The sequence below is a fragment of the Alligator mississippiensis genome, chromosome 1 (assembly GCF_030867095.1).
Source record: "Alligator mississippiensis isolate rAllMis1 chromosome 1, rAllMis1, whole genome shotgun sequence".
Taxonomy (NCBI): Eukaryota; Metazoa; Chordata; order Crocodylia; family Alligatoridae; genus Alligator; species Alligator mississippiensis.
Genome location: NC_081824.1, coordinates 433,914,139 through 433,928,259, shown reverse-complemented (window position 1 = coordinate 433,928,259; position 14,121 = coordinate 433,914,139). Strand labels below are relative to the sequence as shown.

General features: G+C 44.0%; 1 protein-coding gene across 3 annotated transcripts in view; it reads right to left on the bottom strand.

The window, feature by feature from the left end:
* The window catches only part of CRYL1 (crystallin lambda 1), a 97,042-nt gene that overhangs the window by 8,328 nt on the left and 74,593 nt on the right, over positions 1–14,121 (bottom strand). The window lies entirely within an intron of this gene.

Sequence of the window (14,121 nt, the reverse complement as noted above, 5' to 3'; positions counted from 1 at the left end):
CTATGGCGCCATTATTAATTCTGAGTAAATTTGCTGCTTGCATTTGCAGGTAGCAAATTTAGTTGATATTAGGGAGGTTTACTGCAAAGTAAGCATGTGCACATGTAGATCCATATACTTACTTTGCAGTAAATTATGCTAATGCAAATTTAAGCATCTTGTGTAGATGTGCCCAGTAGGTAATGTACTATGGGTGGACAAATTAAAAGAAGAACAGTCTAAAAAGGCAGGAAGTTCTTAAGGATCTAGTATTAGAGGCCAAGCATCAAGCCATCCCAGTGCAAGTGAAAGAGTAGAACATCCACGAGAGACTGATGTCGATGCAAAATTAACCTTTTAAGCTAAAAGACTAAAGAATCTAAAGAAATACATACAGGCAATAGAAGGAAAGGTGTCTCACTAGGAAAGTATATGAAGGAAGCACAAAAGTGTAGGAAAAACCAGGAAAGCAAACGCAGGAAATGAGTTCCTACTGGCAGGAAATTCTAAAAAGCACAAAAGGGATTGCATAATTAGGTCAAATAGAAAAGAAAGACCATGGAAACCGTGGTGCCCTGTTCAATGGAGGAGGTGAACTATTAGCAGCAGATGCAAAGCAGGCCAAGCTGCTGAATGCTTAATTTGCTTCAGCCTTTAAAACGTTGCACCCAACTAGTGAAATGAATGTAAACAAGGAGAGGGATGGCTGGAGTTCATCTTAGGTAAAGAATGCATCAGAGAACATTTGAACATTTTTAATGAATTTAAAGTCAGTGGGGATTAATGAATTCCCCCCCAGTATGCCGAAGGAACTTTTTGAAGAAATGTCAGAGCCACTGGCGATAACATTTGAAAACTCCTCGATGAAAGGCTAGCTCCCAGAGGACTGGTGATGGACAAAAATAGTGCCCATCCTTCAAAAGGGGGAAAAGGAAGACTCAGGGAATTATAGACCAGTCAACTTGACTTCACTATGTGGGAAGTTACTAGAGCAAAGCATAAAAAACAGCAAATTTGTAAATACCTGGAGGGGTGATTTCTAACAGCCAGTATGAATTTGTTAAGAACAAATAATGGGTAACTGGTCTGGTAAATAAATGGATTGCTATATGTGGAGTTTAATAAGGCTTTTTGACACTCCCACATGCCACTCCAATAAGTAAGCAGGGAATATGGTCTACATCAAATTACTATTAGGGGGATTTATTGAGTAACCAAAGCAAAAAGTAACTATTAATGAATTGATGTCAAACTGTCTCAAGTGGGTTCCACAGGGATCTGTTCTGTGACCAGCGCTTTTTAATAGTTTTATTAATGATTTAGCTACAGGAATACAGGGTATACTGATTAAATCAAAACAGGGTGGAGCTGCAAATACTTTGAAGAACAGAACTAAAATTCAAAAGCATCTTGATAAAACTGAAAATCTGGGCTAGGGACAACACAGTGAAATTCAACCAAGACAAATATAGGATGTTACACAAAAGGAAGGAAAAATAGATGCACAAATACGTAACGGGGGAATAACTGATCTGGCAGTAACACTGCTATGAAGGATTTTAGGATTATGGTGGAACACAAATTTAACACTAGTCAGCAATGCGCTCTCTCTGTGGGTGCTATACTCCAAAATGATAAGATCACAGCTAGAGTGCAGAGTCCAGTATCTAGAACTGCTTTTAAAGAAGCATGTAAAGAAACTGCAGAGGATCAAGGAGTGAGTGACAATGATGGTAAAACAGTTGGAATACCACTGAAGATACTAGGCATGTTTAGCTTAAAAAGGAAAAGGAGATTGAGGCAGGACATGATAGCAGTTTTCAAATATTTCAAGTTGCCATAAAGACAGAGGAAGAAAATTGTTCTTCCTTGCCAAAGGAGGGAAGGAAAGACACATAGCAAGGGGTTTAAATTGCAGCAAAGGAGATTTAGATCAAATTTCAAGAAACACATTCTAATTGTAGACAAAATATGAAGCTTGATAAAGTTGCCTAGTGAAGTTGTGGAATCTCCTCCAGTAACAGTTTTCAAGAGTGGGCTAGATAGGCATTTGTCTAGGATGGTTTAGAAATGGCAAATCCTGAATCTGTGCTGGAGGCTCTTCTAGGATTTTTCCAGCTCTATGACATTACGAATCCATGATGTAAAATCCAAACGGAGGTAAGGCAGGGAAATGTCTTCTTCAATGTAGTCAAGTGTAACACTATGCTGCCTACCTCATGGAGGCATTGTTATCAAAGGCTGTCTATGACTGGCAGATCACTTTCCTGCTCCTTTGCAGACACAAACAGGAACATTTTTGACTCAGAGCCCAGACACTCACATGCCCCTTTTTACTAAATATATGGCAACTCAAGGAAATTGTACTGCAGTGATGCAAACTGGCATATTTATATAAAGCTTCTAATAGCATCATGATGGCAAAAATGGAACAGATGTAGGAAATGAAAGTACCTTTGGTGCTGATCTTTGAAAACATTAACATTAAGACTCACAGGACTTCCTATTTCCAGACACACAAAAATGTTTATGGCTTTTCATCTCATAGATATAAACCAGTTTCCTGCCTCGAGGAGTGTGCAGTCTACATTCAACCAGCAGTGTTAAGTGAAGACCAAAACCAGAAATGGGGTAGGAGAGGGGTGGAGAATGATAACAGCCAGTACAGGGGGATGACCAGGGCAGCAGGTTCAGGACTAGGTCAGAGGGTGATGGTGGTACTGTCAGTGGGAGCAGAAATTGAGAAGAGTTTTGACTGCTTGGAGAAAAGATGATGGACTCCATTTGGCCATGCTGACCTTGAGATCTTGGTGAGACGCCCACAATGAGATGCCTGTCTGATATAGAGTGAGGTTGGAATATAAGACCTAAATCCTGTTGGCATAGAGGTGATAACTAAATCCAGATACTTTTAATACAAAGTTCTGTTTTACTATCACTGAAATCTTGGGAAAAGTGCTTACACTGAGATAGAATTAGCATTAAAGACCATTAGAATCTCCACTAAAAAAAGACTTGCCATAGTAATAGATGTGCATTCAATGATCAGAGTTTTATGCCATGGAAATTAGTCAAATCTATGTGAAAACAGTGAGCTTTGTACTGACCATATACCATGCTGAAAGCAATGTTCTTAGTATTTTCAGTTGCATGTTTTCCAGGATCTTTGGCTTCAGAATTAATAGGAAGGAACTGGGAGGTGATATGTTGCCTTCAAAAATGGAATTTTATCTTTCAATGTTGCATGTAAAAATATCAGTTGCAAGATACCTATGCTGGAAGACTACGATCTCTTCTAAGAGAAGCCACAGCATGTATAGACATCCACTAGTTCAGGAGAAACTCCCCTGGGAATGATTTAACCCTGGTTGTTCCCAGGTTATTTTTCTCCTGGAGCAGCTATTTTCACCCTGGGAGAAAAAGCCTGAGCATCTGTACACCTGTGGTTTTTCCTGGGACAGAAGTGACTCTCTCTCAGGAGAAACTGAATGTATGCCTAAAGCCTTGTACAGACAGAATATGGAAGCCTTCAGAGCATCCTGAGATGTGTGCACAGGGTCTCCACCCCACGCTGCACAGTGTCAGCACTGCAAGCTCTCCAATCTTCAGGGCCTCAGCATTTGAACGTCTATACAAGCAGCTCTGAGTAAGTTTTTCTACCAGAAGAACAAACAAACCAGACAACATCATGGAGGACTACAAGGCCTTGGGACACCAACTCAAGAAGATGGGAGCTCAGGTGGTATTTTCCTCCATTCTTCCGGTAAGTGGATGGGGTAGGCATCATGAGGCCTGCATTGACGTGTTTAACCAGCAGCTTCACAGCTGGTGCCACGAGGCGGGCTTCGGGTTTTTTGACAACAACCCATGATTTTGTATGGAAGGCATGCTGGGGTGGGATGAGCTTCATCTCTCCCCTAAGGGCAGACATATTTTTTCTTCTAGGTTGGCTGATCTCGTATGGCAGGCTTTAAACTAGCTTCGCCGGGGGAAGGAGCCGCTTTGAGTGGAGAGGATGCTTCACCAGCGTGCAGGGTGGCAAGGGAAAGGGATGCCCAGGTAAGCAACAACATCCTGGGAGTAGGGGGCCACAACTGTCCTATGAGTGGGGGGGGAGGCATGTGCACCCTCAGGAGGCCTCAAGTGCCTCTACACTAATGCTTATAGTATGGGGAACAAGCAGAAGGAACTGTGCCTCCTGATTGTGAGTAAGAATCCAGACTTAGTAGGGCTCACAGAAACCTAGTGGGACACCACCCACAACTGGGCAGTGGGCATTCAGGGATACACCTTATATAGAAGTGACAGGACAGAGAGGACAGGTGCGGGGGTCGTGCTCTATGTCAAAGAGCACTCACAACTTCAAGGATTAGCTTCGGGTTAGAGGAGGGTTGGGCGGAGACACTGTGTGTCAAAATGCAAGGGGGGCATGGCGAAAGGGACCTTACGGTGGGTGTCTACTACAGACCACCCAACCAGGGGGAAGAGCTGGACCGGGACTTCTCCGGTCAGCTTATGGAGGTGGTTAGGTCAAGGAATATTATTGTCATGGGTGACCTAAACTACCCAGACATTTGCTGGGAGGAGCAGACAGCCAGGTCTGACCACTCACATAGGTTCCTGGCTGTATTACAGGACCTTCACCTTAACCAGGAGGTGCACAGCCCCACTAGGGGTAATGCTCTGGTCCTGGCCACTGGGGATGACTTGGTGAGGGGACTGCAGGTCTTTAACCACCTGGGCAATAGCAATCATCACCTGCTGGAATTCACTATCCAGCGTAGGGTGTCAAGGGCTTACAGCAAGACTAAAGCCCTTGACTTCAGAAGGGCCAACTTCAATGAGCTTTGGAGATTAGTGGGGGAGGCACTGAGGGCCCAGAAGGTAGAGGAGATGGGAGCCCACGAGGGATGGTCATACCTTAAGGGGGCGATCCTCCAAGCCCAAAGGGTAACAGTCCCTGAGAGAAGCAAGGGGGGTAAGAGTGCTCAGAAACCCCCTTGGCTCAGCAAGGGCATTCAGGAATGCCTGAGGACTAAAGGGTGGTGTACAACCAGTGGAAGGGAGGAGCTATCACCAAGGAGGTGTACTCCTCCTCTGCCTGTGAGTGTAGGAGGGCTATGAGGAAGGCCAAGGCAGAGATGGAACTCAGGCTAGCGGCCAGGATTAAGGACAACAACAAGTCCTTTTTCAAGTACACTGGGAGCAAGAAGAGGGCACCAGGCAATGTAGGGCCCCTGAAAGACTCAAATGGTAATCTTATGGCTACGCCAGATGAGAAAGCTGATATTTTTAACAGTTTCTTTGCCTCTGTTTTCTTGAACAGGGACTGGGACATCCCTCCTACCACAGGTAGGGACAATCTTGGGGATAGCTCTGTCAGGCCTTTGGTTAGCGCAGATGTAGTTAGGGATCTTCTGGAAGGGCTGGACATTTTTAAATCTGCAGGTCCAGACGCCCTCCACCCAAGACTGTTGAGGGAGCTGACAGGGGTCATTGCGGAGCCCTTGGCCCGGCTGTACGAGCATTCGTGGTCACCTGGCCAGGTGCCGAAGGATTGGAAACTAGCTAATGTGGTCCCAATTTTTAAGAAAGGGAGGAAGGAGGACCCAAGAAACTATAGGCCCGTAAGCCTCATCTCAGTGCTCAGGAAGATCTTGGAGAAAATCATCAAGGAGCACATCTGTGGGGGGCCAGCAGGGAAGATCATGGTCAAGGGCAATCAGCATGGGTTCATCAAAGGCAGCTCCTGTCTGACCAACCTGATTGCCTTTTATGACCAAGTAACTAAATCCCTGGATGATGGTGTCACCGTGGATGTAGTCTTTCTAGACTTTAAGAAGGCCTTTGACACTCTCTCTCACCCATCCTCATCAATAAATTAAGCGACTGTGGCATTGATGCCTGCACAGTTGAATGGGTAAAAAATTGGCTGATGGGGCGCACCCAGAGAGTAGTGGTGGACGGGTTGTACTCAACATGGCGTGATGTGAGCAGTGGGGTCCCCCAGGGCTCATTCCTTGGGCCCGCACTGTTTAACATCTTCACCAGCTACTTGGATGAGGGGGTTGAAAGCTCGTTGTCCAAGTTTGCTGATGACACTAAGATGTGGGGTGAGGTGGACACACCTGAAGGAAGAGAGAGGCTGCAACTAGATTTAGTCAGACTATAAAAGTGGGCAGATGAGAATAGGATGGGGTTCAACGTAGACAAATACAGGGTGCTGCACCTTGGGAGAAGGAATCCACAGCATACATACAGGCTGGGGAGTTCCCTTCTGGAAAGCACAGAGGTGGAAAGGGATCTAGGAGTCATCATTGACTCCAAGATGAACATATGCTGCCCATGCCAGACCGCAGCCAGCAAGGCCAGCCATACCTTGTCATGCATCTCAAGCCGGTCCAGACAGGTGATACTCCCCCTCTATGCAACTTTGGCCAGGCCGCAGTTGGAGTACTGCGTCCAGTACTGGGTGCTGCACTTCAAAAGGGATGTGGCCAGCCTGGAGAGGGTTCAGAGGAGGGCCACCCACTTGGTGAGAGGGCAGCAGGATAGGCCCTACGAAGAGAGACTGAAGGACCTGAAACTGTTCAGCCTCAGCAAGAGGAGGCTGAGGGGGGACCTGGTGGCTGCCTACAAGCTCATCAGGGGAGGTCAACAGCAAGTAAGTAGAGCCCTTTTCTCCCAAGCACCACCTGGGGTGACAAGGAACAATGGTAATAAGCTGATGGAGAATAGGTTTAGGTTAGAGATCAGAAGGCAAGATTTTACAGTTAGGGCAGCCAAAATCTGGAACCAGCTTCCCAGGGAAGTGGTCCTTGCCCCTAACTTGGGCAAATTCAAGAGGAGGTTAGATGATCACCTTTCTGGGGTCTTGTGAATCCAGCATTTATTCCTGCCTGTGGCAAGGAGTCAGGCTAGATGATCTGTTCAGGTCCCTCCTGACCCTAGCTACCATGAAACTATGAAACCTGGGAGAATTCTCCCAGATTATTTGAATGCCTATACACTGCCTAAGACTGCCCTTGAAAAGTGGAGTAAGCTACTTCACAGGGGGCACGTCTACACGAGACGCATTAATGCATATTAGTCTAATTTAATGCGCACTACAGGCATGTGTCCACATGTGTATGCCCTTAATGTGCATTAAAAATGGCAAAATTAGGCTAATTGTACCTAAATTTGATATCTACAAATGCCAGTATCAAATTTAGGTGCAATTAGTTAAAGCGCATTAATGCATCTGTAGATATGACCCAGCACTATCTTTAGTGCTGGGTCTGCCCAGCCACTAGGGGCACGTAGCAGGGCTGCAGGGACTTGGCACTAACTTTAGTGCCAAGACACTGCATGTGTAGACAAATTGCTTAATCCGTATTAGCTTAATGCACATTAAATTTAGTCATGCTTAAATGCACATGTGGACACATCCAGTAAGAGTGCCTATGCAGAGAATTAGTGCAGAGTAGCAAACATGCTATACATTCACATCTTAGCTCATTTTGTATGAATTTTCCTGTATAGACAAGCCTACATGGCTGCAAAAAGAAAACCATTAGTTTCAGGAAAGTTGTTAGCTGTCTTATTCGCCCTAATGGGATATGGACTCTGCTCCTGAGTGAGAAATAAGATATATATCTATGACAGAATACTTCATGGCATGATCAGACAACATTGGGTATATCAACTGCATACTGACCTCTAACAAATAAAGACTGACTGAGTAGAGGTATATTTTCTTGCACTTAACCTATTAATTAGGAGATGCCATAATAGCAGTACAAATCTCTCCTTCACTCCTAAAGTTGATCATATTCAGTTTGGGAAGCTCTCACTTTTTGGTTGCTCATCTGTGGCACAGATGCTCTAGAACTGGATTAAACTGAATCCCTTGAGTGGCAGCTAAAAGCCAGTAAACCACTGGGCATGACAATACAAATCAGCTCTAGTTTTGACATAGGTGTATTAGTAACAGGCATATGTTTAAGCAATAGTCAAGCACTTAAAAGCCACACCTGGTCAAATTTTATGAGGCCAATTAAAGGAAATGATTCTGAATCATTGTTTGTGATTGTTTCATACATATGAACAGCTAGTGCTTTCTTCCTGCTATACCCTGCCCCCATAACCCTAACCACCTGGAAGGTATTTCTAAAATGAGCAAGAATGCCCACTAGTGGTACATAACATACAAGCTTCCCTATAAAGTCCTGCAAACATCTAGTTTAATCCAAGTGCACATGTCCAAATGTCAATTATGCTCTCAGGAAACTTTTGCTGACATCAATGTGATTTCTGCAGTTGATGATGAGAGCACATGTCCCTGACATTATATATACTAATTTTACTCGCACATTTTAGAAAGTCCCACACATGCTCAATATCCAGCTCATGTGCTAGAGTTTGCGTGTTTAGGGCCAAATTCTGATTTCAGTTTCACTAGCCGATATTAGGAGTACTTATACAGAAATGATGGAGCTCACAGTACAACCCACAGTGTATACCTACCAGGCCTTTACCGATTAATCATTTTTAAAATTATATGCTTATGCTCTTGATTTACAGCTGATTTTTCATATAGCTTAAAGTAACCCTGAAATCTTAAAAACAAGCCTGTAATCTTACCAAGTCTGAAGATGAATATTACCAAAGCTCAGCAGATAGGTAATTACTTATGCATACAGGAGGTATTATGTATATTGTGAAAATATTCTAATAATTAAATAAGAAAATTACTCTCATGTACGATACTGATGCTTATTTCCTGACAGCATTTCCACATGGCAGTGTTATGCCAAATCTTAATCTGACCAATTCAGGGGTTAGAGACTTCTGGAACTGAAATCAACATTCACTATCACAGAAATAAATTGATGTCATTAGAGCATTTTCCTGCCCTAAAAAAAAAAAAGATGGGTTTTCTTTTTACCTATTCTCATTCAGTTCTCAAGTTGCTGTTTAAGAGCCCTTTTCAGTAACTTGACATTGACATTTGTTCTATATTCAAGGCTATTGGCACAGCACCATATTTACAGATCTCCTGCCATCACCCACACATGGCTTGACTGACTAGTCAAAGTGGTCTGGGCAACATTTTTTAGGCAGTCAACTTGTGAACACAGGGGAAAAAGGAAATAAATGGCAGCATAAAGAGGGCCTGAAGCATTTTCTCATGGAGGTTAGGGAGGACTTGGGGTTTCACAACCAACAGAACAGAAGGAACCAGCCCCAGTCACCAGGAGCATATGAATTAGTTGGGTTATTTTCCCAAAGAAGAAATACAACTTTTTTTCTTCCGAAGTGGCGCTATCTCCATCCCAACACACAACCTTGAAGATAATGCCATCTTAAAACCCATTAATTCTCCCTTTATCTTATACCAAATCTCCTCACCTTTCAAATCTTATATGGACTTCCACTTTACTGATTGGCTTGGAACTAGGTTAGAAGTTAGGGGAACTGCAAGGGCTGGCCTTCTGACTAAAGAGAAATGTAGTTGCTATTGGGGTGGTGGGAGCTGGCAGAAGAGGGAAGAAGGGAAAGTGGGCTCACCTACACCCTATTCTCTCTCCATGGGATGCCAACCAGGAGGTGATACCAGGGATGTGGGTCCAGGAGGTCTATCCTTGTGAAGCAAGAGGGACCCATATGGCTAGATCTCATGCTGTCTGAAGCAGTTTTGCAAAGCAAGATAACAACTGGCAATGGCAGAAGATTGCAGCTGATGTCCCTGGACTGCAGTGTGGCATAGTATCTAGCAAACAATACTCCCTCTGATGAGGGCAGCCCACAGCTGGCTGAGTCAGTTTTCTGGCTGCTACCCAAGGAGATGCTCCACATCGTTGGCCAGCAAAGCCACAGAGCAGGGAATGAAGCAACAGTCTAAATGATGCAAGTAACTGACCAACCAGGTAAAAGCCTGAGCGCTGATGGACCAGTCTAGTCCTGCCCTGGTCTGTGAATTTAGATTTTTTACTAAGAGAATTATAAAATGATAGAGATAGGTATCTGCTTTCAATAAACTCCCATCATTTTATTTCATTCTGGGCATGTCTACATGTGCAATTAATGAGACTGAATAAACTACAGCGCAAACTGCTCTGCAGTAAACTATTCTCAGGCACAGTGTCTACCTACATGCCTAGGACATCAGCAAATTGAGCTGGGGAGGAGCAGGTTAGGCCAGAGCTGTTTCTACCCTGTTCTGCCCCACTGCAACAGCTAGGGAGAGCTGCAGGCTCCAGCCACAGCTGCCTGGGTGCCAGCCCTAAGCTGGCAGGGAGCACTGGGGGTCAGCCCCCGGCACTGGGTAGCAGTGTAAGGCAACAGAGGAGTTGACTGGGCAACAAGCCTCCTGCAGCTGCCAAGCCATGTGGCTAGGCAGCAGGCAGGAGTGTGACTCCCTGTTGGCTGGGCTAACCAAGAGCAATTTACTCCCAGGTCAGCATCTACACGTGCACTGGTACACAGTAAATAACTCCACAGTAGGATAGTACTTGTATTTAAAAGCACTACCCTGCTGCAGAGTTTATTAGTCTCCTGATACCTAAAAGCACTGCACGTGTAGATGTGAGACATTTACTGCGGGGCTAATTAGGCACCTCCACAGTAAATGTCTCATTTAGATGTGTCCTCTGAAGTCCAATATAGTGTTTTTCCACATGCTACTGCAAACCTGTGGCTGGATTTACTTTTGCAGCTAAGTTACCAGTCTGCAGGCCTTTCTTTTTCTCCCCTGATCTGACCCATCACTAATGGCTGTTAGTTTAGCAAGCTTAGTGTTAATTTGCTAATGGAGTAATCTCTGCATTGATATAACTAACTATTTCAGGTCAGAAAAGTAATGACTGTACAGTCCAAAATACTAACAAGAACTCATTAATGTTGTTTGCAAAACTTTTAATGACAACGAGTGTTTCTTGCACAGGGGAAAGACACAAAGGTGAATTATGGATAAGATTCCAAGCCATGGCATTCTGAGGAAACATAAAAGCTGAGCTGTGTAGTTTGTACTGTGCTGTTTGAATGTATTATGTCTATTATGTGTTAAATTGCAGCAAAAGAGTAAGGTTGCTAGGCTCTAAATCTACATCAATATTTTATTAATTATAAGAATAACAGTGTATGTATACCAAAGCATAGTTTGTTCTCCTTGAAAAATCTAAAAGCCTTCTGATACTAACAAAAACTTTTGCCATAACCAGAAGCTGTTTAGTGCAACATTGAGAGTTAAGTGAAAGCAGAAATAACTGCCTCACCACACCATGAATATATCTATTTTTTATCCTGCCTACATAACTTTGGCCAAAAAGACTTTAGCCATCTTAACAGTTCATTAGGAGCAAAATGCCTGACCATAAGGTTGCTAGCCAACAGAACATTCACAGACACACGTCAACTGCAAAACACAAATGCAGTTTAGAAACAAGAGCACTTGTTTCTATAATTAGAGTCAAGATAATTTAGAGACAAGTTATTTTAATTACATGATTGAAAGGAAAAGCTAAAAGACATATAACAGATAAAGACTTATATACATATATCATTGTCGAGCTTCTCTCTGTGTACTAAACTACAAGAAAATATCTATATAATTTATGTATTTTGTGTATCAAAGATACTGCCTGGGAGCCAGAGCTGGCCCATGGAACCATTTTATCCAGCCTGCAGGGCTCCTGGAAGGGTCCAATATTTGGGCCTGTTGCCAAAATCTGCCACATGGAGCCCCATGTTTTGGCAGCGGAGGGAGAGGGGATGAGTGCTGTGTTATTTTATTATGCAGCATCACAGCCTAAGAATTTATGAGAAACATACTCTTCTTCTTTGGCAATCCCTCACAATCGAGGATGATTGTCGTCCATGATTGTCTTATCTATGGGTCCAAAGATGGCCAAGGAGGCTGATCCAGGATTGGCAGTTTCTACTGCAACTTGCATGCATTTCCATGAGGGATGGGTGGCTCTAAATTCTTAATTTGGTCCATGACATGTTGTTTCTGCCACTCCCATTTTTCTGTCTCCTGTTGTCATCATAAGATTTCAAAGTACTGAGATCCTTGCAGCAGACTCTTCCTCCATCTGGGGCAGTCCTGGGTGATGGTCTCCCATGAGTTGATGTTGATGTCACATTTTTTCCAAGTTAGCCTCGAGGATGTCCTTGAAGCACTTTCTCTACCTTCCTCTTCAGCATATGCCTTTACTGAACTGAGAGAATAAAAGTTGCTTTGGAAGTTTGAAGTTGGACATCTGGATGGCTGGCCCAGCTAATGATGATCATCACCCCGATGCTCATTGTATTTGCTTGTGAGAAGGCCCTAATGTTGGTGTGTCTATCTTCCCACTGGATTTGAAGGATCTTCCACAGGCAGCATTTACAATACTTCTCCAATGACTTGAGTTGTCTCCTGTATGTTGTCCATGTCTCAGCTTCATACAGTAAAGTGGGGATCATAACTGCTTGATAAAGTGTGAGCTTGGTTTTGGATCTGAGGGGGCAGCAAGGAATAGGAGATGCTCTGTTTACCAGGGCACCCTTTGGAGTAATTAGGAACAACAGCCACAAACTGATGGAGAGCAGATTTAGGTTAGACATCAGAAATAACTTCTTTATGGTAAGGGTTGCCAGAATCTGGAATGGGCTTCCAAGGAAGGTGGTACTCTCCCCTTTAAGAAGAAGCTAGACACGCACCTGGCTGGGGTCATCTGACCCCAGTGCTCTTTCCTGCCCAGGGCAGGGAGTTGGACTCAATGATCTGCTAAGGTCCCTTCTGACCCAAAAATCTATGAATCTATGAGTCTTCAAAATGCTTCTTCCAATGGGTGTTGATGGCTCCCCTTTCCTTGATCAGGTTTCCTCCATCCTTAGGTCTCAAGGGGCTTGGTACCTGAGTGTTCGGACTGTAGATGACTCTGGTGGCATTGAAAAAAACATGCATACCGTGAATTTCAGCGAGATGTCGAATCTCCTTTGCCTAGTCTTCCCACCACCTGTTCTTCATATGGCAGGGGACCGTGGGTCAGGAGTGAGGCACTGCTGGGGCGGTGGGGGACTGTGGGTCAGGAGTGAGGATCACCAGCAGGGCTGCGGTGGCTGTGGCTTGGGAGTGAGGGGCAACAGCATGGGCATGGCACTGGCATATTAGGGCTGTTCAGCACCACAAAGCAGCAGTGGGGACAGCCACAGCTGGACCAGCGCCCTAGTGAGCGAAGGGGGCAGTGTGAGCTCTGATTTTCCATGAAAAAAATACCAAAACCAAATGCCAAAATATATAGGTATTTAGAATTTATTTTATTATAAAGATTGAGGCTTCCAAACTGTTTTAAGACTGTAAATATATCAATAAAACATTGTGTTCAATTGATACCTATATATATTTATGGCATTTCATTTTAATTGCGGAAAAACGCAGATCCTGAGTTTTGTAATCAGAGAATTCTGGATTTTTTTTAACAGAGAACAGGATCCCTGGATGAGGTGCTCATTAATTCTGATAGGGAACTTATTGAGTTGATTTATGAGTTCATTCTTGACAGCAAAATTAACTCTGTGAAGCCAGTGTTCCTCTTCCTGTTTACCTTTCCAGAAGAAGGTATAGTCAGTCACCTGCTTGTTCTTTGAGCTGCCCAACTCCCCGCTCGCTGGGTTTTGCTCAGGGCAGCAACACTGATGTTGTGTTGCCTGAGTTCTCAAGACATGATTGCAGTGTGGTGCTTTGGGTGTTCACTTTTGGGATTATCCATGAGGGTCTTGATGTTTCAGGTCCTGAAATTGATTGTGTGTCTTCGTTGATTTTGACTGCAATAAAGGTGATCCCACTGGATGCAGCTATCCAGTCAGAAAAAAGGTAAACAACTATGTTTGGGGCACCTTTTCTAGCCCTCTCCCCATGTGGGGTGAGCAGAGCAGATCCTAAAGAGGGCTGATTAGTCGCAGTTACAGTTGCCGAATTGCACTCCTGCCTCATCCAAATGCTAGATAACCTTGTAACTGCTGCCTTCATGCCAGTTCATAACTAGGAGCTTTCAGACCTCCTAGTCCTACTCCTGTCATCACTAGCTGGTCGCCACAGCATTTGAAAAATGTGCAAGAAAAGCCATTTGCATGGAAAACGCTTGTGTGTGATTTCTTTTATTGTGGACAAGC